We start from the raw sequence: 18,361 nt of genomic DNA, 5'->3' as shown, positions 1-18,361 counted from the left end.
CAAGAAGCTTACAGTATGTTAAGGGACACAAGTCTTAAAATACAGTACAGGTAAGGTAACAGAGTAGAAAGAGGTTTACCTGAGTGCTGTGGAATTGGAGTGAGTGTCCAAGTGTGTAGGAGGATAGAGTGAAGAAGAAGACAGGATGAAGGAGGCGAAGACGGAATGAAGGGAAGACAGAATGAAGATGAAGAAGACAGAATGAAAAAGGAGGAAGGAGAGGAGGATGAGGAGGAAGAGGAGGAGGAGGAGGAGGAGGAGGTGGAAGAGAAGAAGAAGGAGGAGGGGAAGAAGGAGAGGGAGGAGGAGGGGAAGAATAGTAGTACTTGTTAAACATTTATATTATGTGCCAAACACTGTATTAAGCACTGGGGCTTATACAAGAGCATCAGGTCAGACACAATCTTTGTCCTACATGGAGCTCATAGTTTAAAAGGGAGAGAGAACAGGAATTTCATTTTTACTGATGAGGAAACGGAGGTACAGAGAAGTTACACGATTTGCCCAAGGTCACACAGAAAGCAAATTATGGAGCTAGGATTAGAAACTAGGTCCTCTGACTCCTAGGCATGGGTTCTTCCCACTGGGTACAGAATAGAAGGAAAATAGGGTAGAGAAATGGGAAACTAGTCAGAAAAGGTTACCTGGAGGAGATATGATTTTAATAGAGCTTTGAAGATGGGGAAGTGGTGGTCTGTAGGATGTAAAGCAGGAAGGAGTTCCAAGCAGGACCGAGGGCATTAGGAAGGGCGTAACACGGACGAAATTGAGACATAATAAGTAGGTTGGTGTTACAGAAGTGACATGTGTGGGGTGATTTGTAGAGGGAGAGAAATTAAGATTAGGTGTGGAAAGAAAGTAGATTGGGAGCTTTAAAACTGAAGGTGAGGGGTTTCTGCCTGATGTAGAAATGGATGGGTAACTGTTGGTGGTTTCTGAGAAGTGTGCACTGTGTAGTTCTTTTAGAAAAATGATCCAGAAGGCAAAGTACGAACTGTAGAGGAGAGAGATTGGAAAGCAGGGAGGTCAGCAAGGAGGCTGATATGATCGTCTTAGAAGGGATATGACATCTGACATATGACATATGCGATATGGGATATGATAACTGTATGATAGCATGACCAGTGTGATAGCATTTTCAGTGGAGAAGAAAGGGGCAGATTGTGTTGGTGTCGTATGTAATGGGGATAGAATAGATGGAACGGTTTCTGTGGAGTGGAAGGTGGGGTATAAAAGAAATTTGAAGGTGTTGAGGTGGGAATTGAAGTTGAGTAAATGGATTCAGCAGTTGTAAAAACCTTGTTCAAGGAGTTTGGACAAGAGTGGTAGGAGGGAGATGTGATCATCTGGAGGCAGCAGAGGATTAAGGGAGGATTTTTTTAAAGTGGATGGGCAGGAGCCCTTGGAGAATGAGCTAATGAGGACAGAGGTTAGGGAAGGAAGTATGGGTGCACGTGTTTAAAAAATGAGTGAAGAGATGGATGCAGTTGGAGAGGGTGGATTTTGAAAAGAGATTGGAGATCTTTTGAGAGGTGATTGGGAAAGATGAGAGAGTGGAGGAGGGGACTTGAGGGGTGAGAATGGCACAGAGAGGTGAAGTGACTCGCCCAGGGTCACACAGCCGGGATTAGAGCTTCTGATTGTCTTCAGCATCAGTGGTATCTATTGAGCTCTTACTGTGTGCAGAATGCTGTGATAAGCACTTGGGAGAGTCCAGTAGTATAGGTAGATGTGAGCCCTGTCCTTAAGGATCTTACAATCCAGTGGAGGAGACAAACAATTAAATAAATTGAAGGCAAAGGAAGCAACCAAGTGTAAGGTTATGCTATTAAGCGCTTACTAAGTGCCAAGCACTGTGTTAGGCGCTCGGCACTGTTCCAAGGAGGCTACCTCTTAGACTGTAAGCTCTTTGTTAGCAGGGAACAATGTCTACGATTTACGTTGGATTGCATTCATTCATTCATTCAATCTTATTTATTGAGCGCTTACTGTGTGCAGAGCACTGTACTAAGCGCTTGGGAAGTACAAGTTGGCAACATATAGAGATGGTCCCTACCCGACAGTGGGCTCACACTCTCCCAAGCACTTAGGACAGTGCTCTGCACACAGTGAGTGCTCAATAAATACCACTGAGTGTTTGTTTAGGGATATGGACTTAAGTGCATAGGTGAAGCAGGAAGGAGGGTGGATAGGGTGGCGGGAAGAGAGATTGTTCAAGGAAGATTCCCTGGAGCTGATATGATTAGGGCTTTGAAGATGAGGAAAGCGGTAGTCTGTCAGATATGAAGGAGTAGGAGGGAGGACACGAGCAAAGAGTAATGAGAGATGCAAGGGTGAGAAATTTGGTATTAGATGAGCTAAGAGTGTTTACACTTGAATGGGATGGGCTTTTTTCTTTTTCTTTTCTGGTATTTGTTAAGCTCCTATTATGTACCTGTCACTGTACTAAACGACATAGAGTAGATACAAGCTAATGAGGTTGGACACAGTCCATGCTCATTCATTCATTCATTCATTCAATCGTATATATTAAGTGCTTCCGGTGTACAGAGCACTGTACTAAGTGCTTGGGTGAGTACAATACAACAATAAATTGACACAGTCTCTGCCCACAACGAATTTACAGTCTAGAAGGGCTCAACAGTCAGGTATGCCCCCGTTGGTGCCCTGTCCAATGTGGGGCTCACTGTCTTAATCCCCATTTTGCAAATTAGAGAACTGAGGCACAGAGCAGTTGAATTAAAATGACTTGCCCAAGATCACACAGCAGACTGGAAGCAGAGGCGGGATCAGAACCCAGATCCTCTGACCATCAGGTCTGCTCTCTCTCCACTATGCCACTCTGCTTCATAAATAATAATGAATATGGACGAGTGGATAGAGCATGGACTTGGGAGTCAGAAGAATCGGGTTGAGTCCCAGCTCTGCCACTTGTCTGCTGGGTGACCTTGGACAAGTCCCTTCACAGCTCACCGCCTCAGTTGCTTCATCTGTGAGATGGGGATTAAGAGTGTGAGCCCTGTGTGGGATATTGACTGTGTCCATCCTGTTTCTACCCCAGAGTTTGGATGAGTGCCTGGCACAAAGGAGGCACTTAAATATCATAAAAACAATAAATAAATGAATACCGGTCTTATTAATACAGTGTTGTTGCTATACTGCTCCTTAGATAATCACTTTCCTCCCTTTCCTCACTCATTTCTCCATCCCTTCCTGCTAGCTGGATGCCTTGCCTTCTCTCCCTATTTCTGTTGCTCTGCTGGGTTCATCTCCTTCCAAACGTTAGAAGCTGAGCTCCCCACACTGTTCCTATCTCACTCATCCTCTTTCCCTCATCAATCCTTGAGGTGCTGCTGATATTACTGAGGAAGTAAGGGGAGAACTTTGGGACATTGGCCCAAGACAGGGGAAACATCTGGAAGGAACCAAAGATTTTGATTTTCAGCTCTTCCAGCTCAGTGGAGGTCCTCCCATCTCTTCCCGATGATCGTTAGGGCTTGGACATCAAGTGGCTTATCCATATGGGATGGCATCACGATGGAAGGTGGAAAGGCCTGGGTTCTGATCCCGGCTCTGCCACTAGTCTGCTGTGTGACCATGGGCAGGTCACTTTGCTTCTCTGTGCTTCAACTGTAAAATGGGGATTGGGACTATGAGCATTATGTGGGACGTGAACTGTGTCCAACCTGATTGACTTGTATCTATCCCAGCACATGATACAGTTTCTGGCACATATGATTATTATTTTGATGGTAATGATTATTAATTAATTAATTAGCACTGCAGGAAGGGGGCATTTTCAGAACTGGGCTGCTAGAATCAGCAGGGCCATTATCATCATCATCATCATCAATCGTATTTATTGAGCACTTACTGTGTGCAGAGCACTGTACTAAGTGCTTGGGAAGTACAAGTTGGCAACATATAGAGACAGTCCCTACCCAACAGTGGGCTCACAGTCTAAAAGGGGGAGACAGAGAACAAAACCAAACATACTAACAAAGTAAAATAAATAGAATAGATATGTACAAGTAAAATAAATAAATACATAAATAGAGTAATAAATATGTACAAACATATATACATATATACATTATGGGATAACAGTGCCAAAAGTTATTCAAAAGTTATATTAATCTTCAATCAATCAGTTGTATTTATTGAGTGCTTACTGTGTGCAGAGCACTGTATTAGGCACTTGGGAGAGTATAATACGACAGAGTTGGTAGATATATTCCCTGCCCACAGAGATTTGTTAAGCACTTAGTACGTGTCAGGCACCGTATTGAGTGCTGGAATGGAGGCAAGCAAATCAGGTTGGACGCAGTCCATGTCTCACATCGGGCTCAGGGTCTTAATCCCCATTTTGCAGGTGGGGGAACTGAAGCACACAGAGACGAGGTGACTTGCCCAAGGTCACACAGCAGATTGGTGGCAGAGCTGGGATGAGAGCCCGGATCCTTCTGACTTCCATCACAACGGCAGATCCCTCACGAATAAGCCACCTGATGTCCAAGCACTAGTGGATATCCTCCTCCATCCCCCTCACACCCTCAATCATGTTGGTCGATGAGTTTGGGAAGACCAAGACCGGCCAAGATTGCCCGCTCCAGGAGTGCTTTGGGAAGGGATTCTGAGTATGGAAAAATCCATTTTTGTCAAAAATATTCCGAGAAAACCTACTTATAAGTAGGAGTAAGCAGCGTGGCTCAGTGGAAAGAGCATGGGCTTTGGAGTCAGAGGTCATCGGTTCAAATCCTGGCTCCTCCACATGTCAGCTGTGTGACTTTGGGCAAGCCACTTAACTTCTCTGTGCCTCAGTTCCCTCATCCGTAAAACGGGGATTAAGAACTGTGAGCCCCACAGGGGACAACCTGATCACCTTGTAGCCTCCCCAGCGCTTAGAACAAGGCTTTGCACATAGTAAGTGCTTAGTAAATGCCATTATTATTATTATTATTTATTATTGTTGGTGCCAAGTGGATGTCACTGGAGGTCTGCTTTTCACTGACACAATTAATGCCTGTCCAGGCATAATTGTCTGCCTGATGAACAGGCTGATTTTTAAGCTTTACTACCCTCCTGCTTAGATCTGCACCTTCTCTGCTCCTGAGAGATAATATGGCCCCCATCGATAATATTGCCACTGGGAAATAAATAGGGTTAGAGGAAGAACTACATAAGAATGAAAACAATTCCATTACCAAGATAGAAAAATGGTCCATCTAGCCCAGGAGTCTGGATTTCACAGCGGCAACAGGGTTCTTGGAGAAACAATGGAGAAGCTGCGTGACCCAGTGGAAAGAGCAGAAGTTTAGAACTCAGAGGCCCTGGGTTCTAATCGTGCCTCTGCCATTTGTCGGCTATGTAAACTTAGGCAAGCCACTTCACTTCTCTGAGCCTCAGTGACTTCACCTGTAAAATGGGGCTTTAATCCTTCTCCCTCTTACTTAGACTGTGAGCCCCATGTGGGAAAGGGACTGCGTCTGACCTAATTAACTTGTATCTACCCCAGTGCTTAGAACAGTGCTTAGCACATATAGTAGGCCCTCAAATATTATAATAGCCATCCTCCTTGACATTGTCTTAATGGTTTCGAATGTATCATCTAACACCCCACCGTCCCTTCTCTATATCTATATTTCCCTTCAGTAGTTTTAGAATGTATCAAAAATCCTCTTGAGCCTACGGATACTTTAATTTTCACCAACTTCCAGAGACCACTTACTATCTATCCCCAGGGTGAAGAAACGTTTCCTTTCGTTTGTTTTTCTCTTAAAGCTGTTTTATTAACCTCTTTATTATAAAGACTGCCTCCCTTCCATGAAATAACACAATGGAAACTGAAAGGTTCAACACATGGAGGAAGTAAATTCTTCCCCAGAGGGAAAACAAAACAAAATAGCTTCTCCCCTAGTTTCAAATAAAGCAAAATAGACCTCTCTCCACATTCCTTATCTAACCTACTTTCTTTCCCCTACAGACTTCACAGTTGAAGAGCAAATCTAAACGTATAGGGGTAAATTATATTCCATAAATTGGGAGGCAGGTTGTTCTAGTGAAAGGAACATGGGCTGGGGATTAGAACCGGGCTTCTAATCTGGGCTCTGCTACTTGCTTCCTCTGTGACCTTGGGAAAATCACTTGGCCTCTCTGAAGTCAGTTTCCTCATCTGTAAAATGGGGATAAAATACCAGCTCACCACCCTCTTTCTCAGAAAATAAACCGCCTATGGGACGGGGACTATGTTCAATTTGATGATCTTATATCTACGCCAGTGGTCCGCACAGTACTTGGTTCGTAGTAAGCATTGAATAATTGTTATCATTATTCAGTCTCCTCTATATGTGTACCTCAATGGTGGTCTGATTCATAATCCAAATGGATGCCAGTTACTCACTTCTGTGAACTCAGTCTCGTGCCTACTTTATCTCAGAGAATGTTTCCATGAATATTTATGTCATTATTGATAATCTTCTGATGTTAACCTATAAACGTTCCCCAATCAACACAGTTTGACCACTGATGTTAAATTTTCCTGGCTGGGCATTAGTGGCTTAGGCAGAGAGGGAATTGCTCTGAAATAGACTTTAAGCAATTCTTCCCCAGGCAGCACTTAATAATAATAATGATGATGATGATGATGATGGTGTTTGTTAAGCACTTACTATGTGCCAGGCACTGTACTAAGAGCTGGGGTGGATACAAGCAAATCCATTTGAACAAAGTCCCCATCCCGCAAAGGGCTCAACTTCTCAATCCACATTTTACAGATGAGGTCACTGAGGCCCAGTGAAGTGACTTGCCCAAGCTCACAGAGCAGAGAAGTGGAGGAGCTGGGATTAGAACTCATGACCTTCTTACTCCCAGGCCTGTTATCCACTATGCCATGCTACTTCTCACTTCCTAGTGATTGGCTGGAAAATCAAAATCTAGCATCCATTATTATTATTAGTAATAAACTCTGGCTTGACTGAAGGGAAAGAGAAAATCTAAACATTCCTCTGTCTTGGGATTCAAGAAGAGTTACAGTCAGGAAAATGGACTCCACAAAGTAATATTTCCTGAGTTCTCATCTACTTAGGGAATGAATCCCACCAGCATGGTTTTCAATATAACAATATATCAGAGTTGGTAGAATCAATCAATAGACTCTCTCTTTGATTGATTGATTGATTCATTCAATCATATTGAGCACTTACTGTGTGCAGAACACTGAACTAAGTGCTTGGGAAGTACAAGTTGGCAACATATAGAGACGGTCCCTACCCAACAGCGGGCTCACAGTCTAGAAGGGGGAGACAGACAACAAAACAAAATATATTAACAAAATAAATAGAATAAATATGTACAAGTAATTAAATAAATGGAGTAATAAATATGTACAAACATATATACATATATATATATATATATATATATATACAGGCACTGTGGGGAGGGGAAGGAGGTAAGGCAGGGGGGATGGGGAGGGGAAGAGGAAGGAGGGGGCTCAGTCTGGGAAGGCCTCCTGGAGGAGGTGAGCTCTCAGTAGGGCTTTGAAGGGACGAAGAGAGCTAGCTTGACGGATGTGCAGAGGAAGGGCATTCCAGGCCAGGGGGAGGTGGGACAGGCAAGAACGCGGCACAGTGAGGAGGTTAGCGGCGGCAGAGGAGTGGAGGGTGCGGGCTGGGCTGGAGAAGGAAAGAAGGGAGGTGAGGTAGGAGGGGGCGAGGTGGTGGAGAGCCTTGAAGCCGAGAAGGAGGAGTTTTTGCCTGATGCGTAGGTTGACTGGTAGCCACTGGAGATTTTTGAGGAGGGGAGCAACACGCCCAGAGCGTTTCTGCACAAAGATGATCCGGGCAGCGGCGTGAAGTATAGATTGAAGTGGGGAGAGACAGAAGGATGGGAGGTCAGAGAGGAGGCTTATGCAGTAATCCAGTCGGAATAGGATGAGAGATTGAACGAGCAGGGTAGCTGTTTGGATGGAGAGGAAAAGGCGGATCTTGGCGATGTTGCGGAGGTGAAACCGGCAGGTTTGGGTGACAGATTGGATGTGAGGGGTGAACGAGAGAGCAGAGTCGAGGATGTCACCAAGGTTGCGGGCTTGTGAGATGGGAAGGATGGTAGTGCCGTCAACAGTGACAAGAAAGTCAGGGAGAGGGCAGGATTTGGGAGGGAAGATAAGGAGTTCAGTCATGGACATATTGAGTTTTAGATAGTGGGCAGACATCCAGATGGAGACGTCCTGAAGGCAGGAGGAGATATGAGCCTGGAAGGAGGGAGAGAGAGCAGGGGCAGAGATGTAGATTTGGGTGTCATCAGCGTAGAGATGATAGTTGAAGCCGTGGGAGCGAATGAGTTCACCAAGGGAGTGAGTGTAGATCGAGAACAGAAGGGGACCAAGAACTGACCCTTGAGGAACCCCTACAGTAAGGGGATGGGAGGGGGAGGAGGAGCCTGCAAGAGACTGAGAATGAACGGCCGTTAAGATTAGAGGAGAACCAGGAGAGGACAGAGTCTAAAACCAAGGTTGGATAGAGTGATGAGGAGAAGGGCGGGGGGTGGTTAGGAATAGACAATCATCTAGACTGTAAGCTTGTGGGCACGGGATGTGTCTGTTATATTGTTATTTGGTACAGTGCTCTACACACGGTAAGCCCTCAATAAATACGATTGACAAATGGACAAGGAGCATTTCACTTCTTTGTACTCTTCAAAGTTTTTAGTACAGTGCACTCAGTAGGGCAGGAAATGTGTCTGATTATTCTTATATTCTACTCTCCAATGCTTAGAACATTGCTCTGCACACACTAAGCACTCAACAAATACGACTGACTGATCGCTCAGTAAATGCTACTCTTATTTCTACCTGACATAGAGATTTCAATAGCAACATCAATGAACAAGAGAATTTTAAACCCAATCAAAGAATAAACCCCCTACCCTTGATCAAACATTTGTTCTTAATCTAAACCCAGGAATTCCTACCCGCAGTGATCTCCTTCCCTAAGCAGCTCCACTGTGGCCTTTTTAGTGGTATTTGCTAAGCACTTATTATGAACCAGGCACCAAAGCTAATCATTTTGGATGCTGTTCTATGTCCCACATGGGGCTCACTATCTTAATCCCCATTTTACAGATGAGGTAACTGAGACACAGAGAGATTAAGTGACTTGGGCAGGGTGACACAACATGTACAAGGTGGAGTTGGGATCAGAACCCAGGTCTCCGGACACCCAGTCCTGTGCTCTTAACATTTCTCTGTGACTTTTAAGCATATAGTATTCACCTCACCCTCAGCCCTTCAGCCCTTGTGTACATACCCTAACATGTTAATGACTGTCTCCCCTTTAGATTTTTATCTCTGCGTGGGCAGGAAACATGTCTACCAAACTCTATTGTATTGCTCCCTTTATTCATCCCCTCTCCCAGCCCCACAGCATTTATGTACATATCTGTAATTTATTTATTTATATTAATGTCTGTCTCCCCCTCGAGACTGTAAGCTTGTGGTGTGCAAGGAATGTGTCGGTTTACTGTTTTATTGTACTCTCTGTACAGTGCTCTGCACCCAGTAAGTGCTCAATAAATATGACAATGAATGAATAGCAAGTGAGGGTGAGATTATTGTGTGTTCAGGTGTGGAGACACACTCCCTGTCCTCTAAGAAATCGCAGAACTTGTGAATCAGGAAATAAATCAATAAAATGTTAGAAACAGCTGAAATGCACATATAAGCATTTGGATACTAACTCTGTTGTAATGATAATAATAATGGCATTTACTAAGTGCTTACTATGTATAGTACTCTCCCAAGCACTTAGTACAATGCTTTATTTATTCAGAGTTAAATCCAGCAGCTAATTCAGTTGTTAGGTGGGTGAATCCGATAAGACTTCCCACAGGAATTGAGAGTTGGGCATACTTTATTTAAAGGAAAGAGAGGGACAAAGATTGGCAGACCAGTTTGGAGAAAGATATTCGGGAGGTGAATGTAGCATGTGGGATAGTCAGTGAGATTGGAGCAGATGTTGTTTATAGGAGAACTGAAGCAGCTTCATATAAAGGGTGTTTTCCCAAGCGACTCTCATTCAAATCTAAGAGTGATGGGGGATTAGAACTGGAAAAGGAAATATTAGAGGCAAAACTTGTAAAACGAGATTACATGTCACCTGGGGGACCATTTCTCAGGCTGTAAAATATTAGAATTAATCAGGGCAAATATCTTCACTGATTTTCTTCTTATTAGTAAGGAATCGTTTGTAAAAGATCCGAAGGTGGTTGGAAACCTTGGTTGGGAGCAATCACTAGATAGACCATCTTTGATTGCTTAAAAATAGGAAGAAGAAAAATAAATATTTACAGATAGTGGAAGCCAGAGCGAGAACACGAGAAATGTGGGAAACAGTACAAACAAATCACAAGAGAAATAGGGTAGGTTAATGGAAAGAGTACAGGAGTGGAAGTCAGAAAACCTGATTTCTAATCCCAGCTCTTCCATTTACCTGCTAAGTGACTTACCTTCAACATCGCTAAAATTCATCTATTCCTCTCCATCCAAACTGCTAAAACATTAATCCAGTCACTTCTCCTAACCCGCCTTGACTATTGCATCAGCCTCCTTGCTGACTTCCCTGTCTTCTCTTTCTCCCCCAACCAATCCATACTTCACTCTGCTGCCTGGATCATTTTTCTACGCAACCATTCAGTCCATGTTTCCACACTCTTCAAGAACCTCCATCATCATCAATCGTATTTATTGAGCACTTACTGTGTGCAGAGCACTGTACTAAGTGCTTGGGAAGTACAAGTTGGCAACACATAGAGACAGTCCCTACCCAACAGTGGGCTCACAGTCTAAAAGTTGTTGCCTCCAGTGGTTGCCTGTCTCCCTTCTCCTTGAAACTTTATCCAACCTTTTCTTCACTGACACTGTCCGCTCCTGGTTCTCCTTTTCTCTCTTTGACAGCTCCTTTTGCAGGCTTCTCTGCTTCCCACACTCTGACAATGGGAATCCTTCAAGGCTCAATTGGGTCCTCTTCTATTCTCCATCTACACCCACTCCCTTGGAAAACTCATTTGCTCTCGTGACTTCCGACAACCATCTCTATGTGGATGATTCCCAAATCTACATCTTTAGCCCCGGCCTCTCTCCTTCTCTCCAGTCTCACATTTCCTCCTGTCTTCGGGACATCTCTACCTGGATGTTCTGCTGATACCGCACACTAAATATGTCCCAAATAAAAATTCTTGTCTTCCCACCCAAACACTGTCTGTAGACAATACCATCATCCTCTCTATCACACAAGCCCCTAACCTTGGTGTGGCCCCTGACTCATCTCTCTCATTCAACCCCTATTCAATCTGTCACCAAATCCTGTCAAAACCTTCACAGCATTGCTAAAATCTGCCCTTTCCTTTCCATCTGAACTGCTACTATGCTGATCCAAGTACTTATCCTATCCCATTTTGAATACTGTGAGCCCCATGTTGGACTCAATTATCTTGTATCTACCCCAGCATTTTGGACAGTGCTTGGTATACAGTAAGTGCCTAACAAATACCTGTTCTCCTTCCAATTTATATTATAAGCCCTATTCGGGACAGGGACTGTGTCTGAGCTAATTAATCTGTACCTAGCCTAGTGCTTGCAATAGTATTTGACACATGGTAAGCACTTAACAAATGCCATAACATACCATAGCTGTTATCATTAGTATTATTTATACTAATAATAATTCTTGTTATTACATTTGCCTCCTGTCTCTCCTCAATCTGGTCTTTACTTCACTCAGCTGTTCAGATAATTTTTCTAAAAAAAAAATTTAGTCCATTACTCCCCACTCCTCAAGAACCTCCAGTGGTTGCTCATCTATATCTGCATCAAACAAAAACTCTTTACCATTGGCTTTAAAGCACTCATTCATTCAATCAGTCGTATTTATTAAGTGCTTACTGTGTGCAGAGCACTGTTCTAAGTGCTTGGGAAAGCACAATATAATAAACAGTGATATTTCCTGCCCACAATGAGCTCACAGTCTAGGTGGGGGGACACAGACATCAATACAAATAAATCAGACTACAGATATTCATTCATTCAAGTGCCTTGGGGTTGTGGGCAAGGTGGAGGGGAGAGCAAAGCGAGCAAATCAGGGTGATGCAGAAGGGAGTGGAAGATGAGGAAAAGCAGGGATTAGTCTGGGAAAGTCTCTTGGAGTTGGTTGGTTGGAGTTGGTTACAGAGTTGGTTGTAAATTCCTTGAGGGCAGAAATCCCAACTACTAACTCTATTCTACTCTCCAAATGTTCTGCACAGAGAAAGCATTCAATAAATCCGATCGAATGAACGAATGAATGAAAATATGATTCGTTGATTTGGAGACATGCATAATAACTGCTGGGGGTGCTTCGGGGGAGAGATTAGTCAATTGATCAATTGACTCATGAGAGATGAGATGAGAGATTAGCCTGGGAAGGCTTTCTGGAGGAAATGGGATTTTGAATATGGGGACAGCTGTGATCTGTTGGAAGTAAAAGGAAATCCTGTCCCTCCTACTTAAATTGTGAACCCCATGTTGGGCAGGGATTGTTTCCAAACTGATTAACTGGTATCTACCCCAGTGCTTAGAACCGTGCCTGACACATAGTAAAACAAAAAAAAGGAAAAGGGAGTCGCGGGGTCGGGGTTGTTTTAGGTAAGAGGGAGAGCATGAGTAAGGAGCTTCAACATCAGGGGCGAGGTGAGAACGAATCCCGGTGAGTAGGTTGGCACAAGAGCAAGACAGACCATCTTCTGATCCCCCTCCACCTCCGCTCTTCTTTTTTGGCCAAGGAAATGCCCGGGTGTCCATTGAAGCCTCTTCCTTGGATTTTAGAATTTGCCTAACCCTCTTGGGGACAGGTTACCTCCCCTATTACTCTCACCCCATTTCTACTTGACCTTGGGGGAGCTGGGGAAGAGTCACGGGAAACACACACCAGAGACCAGCCCTCTCTTGCTGGGAGCCAGCCAAAGATCTCCGCTAGAAGGAGGGAGACAGGAGCATGTGGGGAGAGAGCAGAGCGGGATTCCCGGACCTGAGGAACCCTTGGCATTTCCCCCGACCCTCCACGGGTCTAGTCAGAGAACAGTGGGCCTAACTGGAGAACAGCTTGGGCGGTGGCCTATTTCTGGGAGAAATGAAAGTGAGGGGAAGGCAGCCTTCCGGCAAGGAGGTGGAAGGTGAAGCCACCCACAAGCGCTCCGGGCTTACCTCTTAGAGGACAAAACCTCAGGCCACATCTCTCTTGCCCCCGCCCCTCTTCCTCTCAGCCCACTTCAGCATGGGTGAGTGCCCTCCTCTATCCCCTCCCTCTTCTCCTCGGAGGGGAATGTCTCAAACTGTGATTAGGTGAAGGAAAGGCAAACAATTTAACACAAAAGCAATCAGCACAATTTGAGATGCCAGCTCTCACCCGACTGTGCACCCGAGCAAGCATGGCCTATGCTTAGAGCAGGAGCATGTGGGAACAATTATTTTTATAGTTTGCAGGAGTTGGGGGATTCGGAGGGGATTGGGCGAGATGGGGCAATGCTGCTTAAGCCACCCCTGATCCAGAGAGAATTTCTGATCGCATACAACAGTTTCCATTAGACTACTCTACTTGCCCAGGAAAGCTGAGAGCGGGACAAGCTAGACAAGACCTAATTACATCACCTATCTTCTACTAGAGCCCAGCCTCCACACTTCTGATTCCAGCTTGCTCACTGTGCTCTGATCTCATCTATGTCACTGCTGATCCCTTTCCCTGGTCCTCCTTCTGGACTGGAATTCCCTCCCACTCAATGTACACCAGACCACTACTCATTCCACCTTCAGAGTCTTATTAAGGGCATATTTCCTCCACGAGGCATTCCCTGATTAAGCTTTCTTTTCGATGGGTCTCTCTCCCTTCTGTGCCATCTACAAGTAGAATTCAGCCACAGATAGAGACAATCACTGCCCACAATGGGCGATTGATTCTCTCATCCTCAGTTTCCTCCTCTGTTAAATGCATACAAGATAACTGTTATCTCTTCCTCTTAGGCCAGGTAGGACAGAGATACCAAATACCACAATCATTACAGGATGAAACAACCAACAAATAATTGAATGTGTATATAAATAATTTTGACATATACATATATACATGAGTACTGAGAATAGGATTAAAATACAAACTTACCAGGATGGGTGGTGAACTGATGTGACTGGGGTGTGGGTAATTAGTGGGGGAAGGCCTCCTGAGGGATGTGGGATTTTAGTAAGCCTTTAAAAATGGGGAGAACTGCAGTCTAGTGGATTAGGGAACAGTGAAGAAGTTTCTGGCTGAAGCTTGATCTAGTAGTTGGAAGCAAAAGAGTCAAAAATAAAATTCAGATAAATTTGGAAAAGGATAAAGAGTCAAAGGTGGGAATACTTGGTGAAGAGAAACAATCCCTGCCCCACATTCTAGAGACATTGCATGGACAGAAAGAATAGTGGCATTTATAGGGTCAATCAATCAGTGATAGTTGTTGAGCACTTATTATGTGCAGAGCACTGTACTAAACATTTTACTAAATGTTTAAGTACTAAACATTCCATCAGTGACACTTAAAGTTTTACTCAACATCAAATGGCAGGGCAAGATTACAAGCAGCAGAGCCCTAGAAAGAAGCCAGTCTCCTATCATTCCAACTCTGCCTACTTTAACAGAGCGGCACTGAGTGGGACATGTGAGGAGAATGGATGACAGTAAGATACCCAGATACTGAGTTGAAACTAAAAGCCAAGTAGACAGAGTATTTTCAAGATGATGATGGAGTCTTCTGGCTTAAGGCAGACAAAATTTCATCCTGAGATTTGGGGGCTGAAAAGTGCCTTGAAGAATTGATTATAGTGCAAGTGGTTGCATGACACCACATGCAGTTTCTCTTCCCTGCCAGTCGTAATCAATGGAAAGAGCCCGGGCTTTGGAGTCAGAGGTCATGGGTTCAAATCCCAGCTCCGTCAACAGCTGTGTGACTTTGGGCAAGTCACTTAACTTCTCTGGGCCTCAGTTACCTCATCTGTAAAATGGGGATTCAAACTGTGAGCCCCCCGTGGGGCAACCTGATCACCTTGTAACCTCCCCAGCGCTTAGAACAGTGCTTTGCACATAGTAAGCGCTTAGCAAATGCCATTATTATTATTATTATTTTGGAGAATAAAACGCAACAGAATAGGTAGACAGAATCACTGTTCAAAAGGAGCTTAAGGTCTGGAGCAGACCTTAAACCAAGTTACAGTTTGATGCACAAATGATTACAGTGAGCCTGAGAATGGGGTGAATAACAAAGTGCTTAAGGGAACAAACAAAACTGCCCAGATGGCAAAGAAGGGATGGCAAATAGGGGAAGTGAGGGCTTAGTCAGGGAAGATGTCTTGGAGGAGATGTGATTTTCGAAGGGCTTTGAAGATGGGGCGAGTGGTTGTCCATTGTACATGAAGGAAGAGAGAGTTCCAGGCCAGAAGGAGGGCAAGGAGTCGGTGGCCAGATAGAAAAATCTCCAGTGGTTGTCCATCCACCTCTGTATCAAGAAAAAACTCCTCACTATTGTCTTCAAAGCTCTCCATCGCCTTGCCCCTTCTTACCGCACCTCCCTTCTCCCCTTCTACATACCAGTCCCCACACTCCGCTCCTCTGGTACTAACCTTTTCACTGTGCCTCATTCTCACCTGTCCCACCATCAACCCCTGGCCCACATCCTACCTCTGGCCTGGAATGTCCTCCCTCCTCAAATCTGCCAAACTAGCACACTTCACCCCTTCCAAACCCTACTGAAAGCTCACCTCCTCCAGGAGGCCTTCCCAGATTTAGCCCCCCTTTTCCTCTGCCCCTCTCCCCTTCCCATCGCCCTGACTCATTCCCTTTTCTCTCCCCCCTTCCCTGCCCCACAGTACGTATGTACATATTTATAATGATAATTCTATTTACTTTTATTAATGATGTGTATATAACTATAATTCTATTTATTTATAATGATGCTACTGTTTACTTGTTTTGATGTCTGTTTCCCCTTTCTAGACTTCGAGCCCACTGTGGGCAGGGATTGTCTCTATTTGTTGCCGAATTGTACTTCCCAAGCACTCTAGTACAGCAGAGGCACACAGTGAGTGCTCGATAAATTCGATTGAATGAACGAACGAATGAATGCATGAATAGATGAGATCAAGGTATGAGAAGTAGGTTGGCATTAAAAGAGCAAAGTCTGAAGCCTAGGTGGACTGGCAACCACTGGAGGTTTTTGAGAAAAGGAGAGATGTGGACTGAGTGACTTTTTAGAAAATTGATCGGGAAAGCAGAGTGAAGTATGCTCTGGAGAGGGGAGAGATAGGAAACAGGGAGGTCAGCGAGAAGGCTGGTGCAGCAATCAAGGCCGAATATAAGTGCTTGGATCCTGCTAGATGGAGAGAAAGGGCATTTGTGAAGGAAGAGCTGACAGGATTTGGTGTCAGGATTTGGTGACAATGAGGTTGAATGAGAGAGATGAGTCGAGGGTAATGCCAAGGTTTCAGAGTCGTGAATCAGGGAGGATAGCACTGTTGTCTATAGTGATGGGAAAGACATGGTAAAGACAAAGTTTGAAAAGAAAGATGAGGAGTTCTGTCTTGGACCTATTAATTTTGAGGTGTCAATGGAATATCCAAGTTGAGCTATCCTGAAGGCAAGAAGAAATGCGAGACTTCAGCAAAGAATAGAGGTCAGGGCTAGAGAAGTAGAATTGGGGATCAATTGCATAGAGATGGTAGTTGAAGCTGTGGGAGTGTAGGAGTTCTCCAAGGAAGTGGGTATAGATGGAGAACAAAAGGGGACCCAGAACTGAACCTTGAAGGATTCCCACAGTTAGTGAATCGGAGGCAGATGACACTGGCAAACAACGCTGAAAATGAGCAGCCAGAGAGATAGGAGGAGAAACAGGACAGGACAGTGACAGGGAAACCAAGGTTAGACATTCTATCCAGGGAAAATGTGGCATTTGAAATTATAATGGGGGGTCATGGCAGTGTTATTATCTGGGAAGAAAATCCAAATTTGATTTCCAGCACTTAGAAATGTAACCGGTTGAAGAGAAGTTATGCGACGGAGACAGGATGACAAAAGATGACAGAGCCCAGATATGGGACGCCTGCCGGTAGTCCATCTAAATTGTTTAACCTATTTTGAATTCAGTGGAGTGAATTCATGGATGGAGATAAAGTTGTTTTCCGGGAGATGTAATTTGGGCAGTATGTAGTTAAAACAGTACAGGGCTTATACTTCTAAAAGGTCACCCCTTCTTGCCAAATCCAACAGCCTCTTCTCCAGCCTAATCTTCCTCGACCACTTAGCTGCCTTTTGGGACTGTCGACCACCCCCTTCTCCTGGAAACATTATCCAACATTGGCCTCACTGACACTGTCCTCTCCTGGTTCTCCTCTTACCTCCCTGGCTGTTCATTTTCAGTCTCCTTCGTGGGTTCCTCCTCTGCCTCCCACCCCCTAACTGTGGGGGTCCCGCAAGGCTCAGATCTTGGTTCCCTTCTATTCTCCATCTACACCCACGCCCCACAGCCTTGGAGAACTCATTCTCCAAGGGCTTCAACTATCACTTCTGTGTGGATGATACCCGAATCTCTACTTGGATGATCTCCTGTCACCTCAAGCTTAATATGTAAAAAACAGAACTCCTCATCTTTCCACCCAGATCCTGTCTTGCCCCTGACCTTCCCATCACTGTAGACGTCACCAACATCCTTCCTGTCTCACAAGCTGGAACCTCGGCATTATCCTTGACTCTTCTCTCTCATACAATCCACATATTCTATCCATCACTAAATCCTCCTGGTCCCACCTTCAGAACATCGCTAAAATCCGCCCTTTCCTCTCCATCCAAACTCCTCCTATGTTAATACAATCACTCACCCTATTCCACCTGGATTTCTGCATCAGCCTCCTGGCTGACCTCCCTGCTTCCTGTCTCTCCCCACTCCAGTCCATACTTCACTCTGCTGCCCAGATGATTTTTCTTCAAAACGGTATAGGGCGTGTCTGCCCACTCCTCAAAAAATTCTAGCGGTTGCCCATCCAGCTCCAAATGAAACAAAAACTCCTCACCAGCAGCATGGCATAGTGAATAGAGCAATGGCCTGGGTTCTAATCCTGGCTCTGCCACTTGTCTGCTGTGCAATCTTGGGAAAGTCACTTAACTTCTCTGTGCCTCAGTCACCTCATCTGTAAAATGGGGATTGAGACTTAGAGCCCCACGTGGAACAAAGATTGCGTCCAACCCAATTTACTTGTATTCACCGTAGTGCTTAATACTGTGCCTGGCACATAGTAAGCATTTAAGAAATACTC

This window comes from Tachyglossus aculeatus, chromosome 19, assembly GCF_015852505.1.
Source record: "Tachyglossus aculeatus isolate mTacAcu1 chromosome 19, mTacAcu1.pri, whole genome shotgun sequence".
Taxonomy (NCBI): domain Eukaryota; kingdom Metazoa; phylum Chordata; class Mammalia; order Monotremata; family Tachyglossidae; genus Tachyglossus; species Tachyglossus aculeatus.
This window is presented reverse-complemented; position numbering follows the sequence as displayed.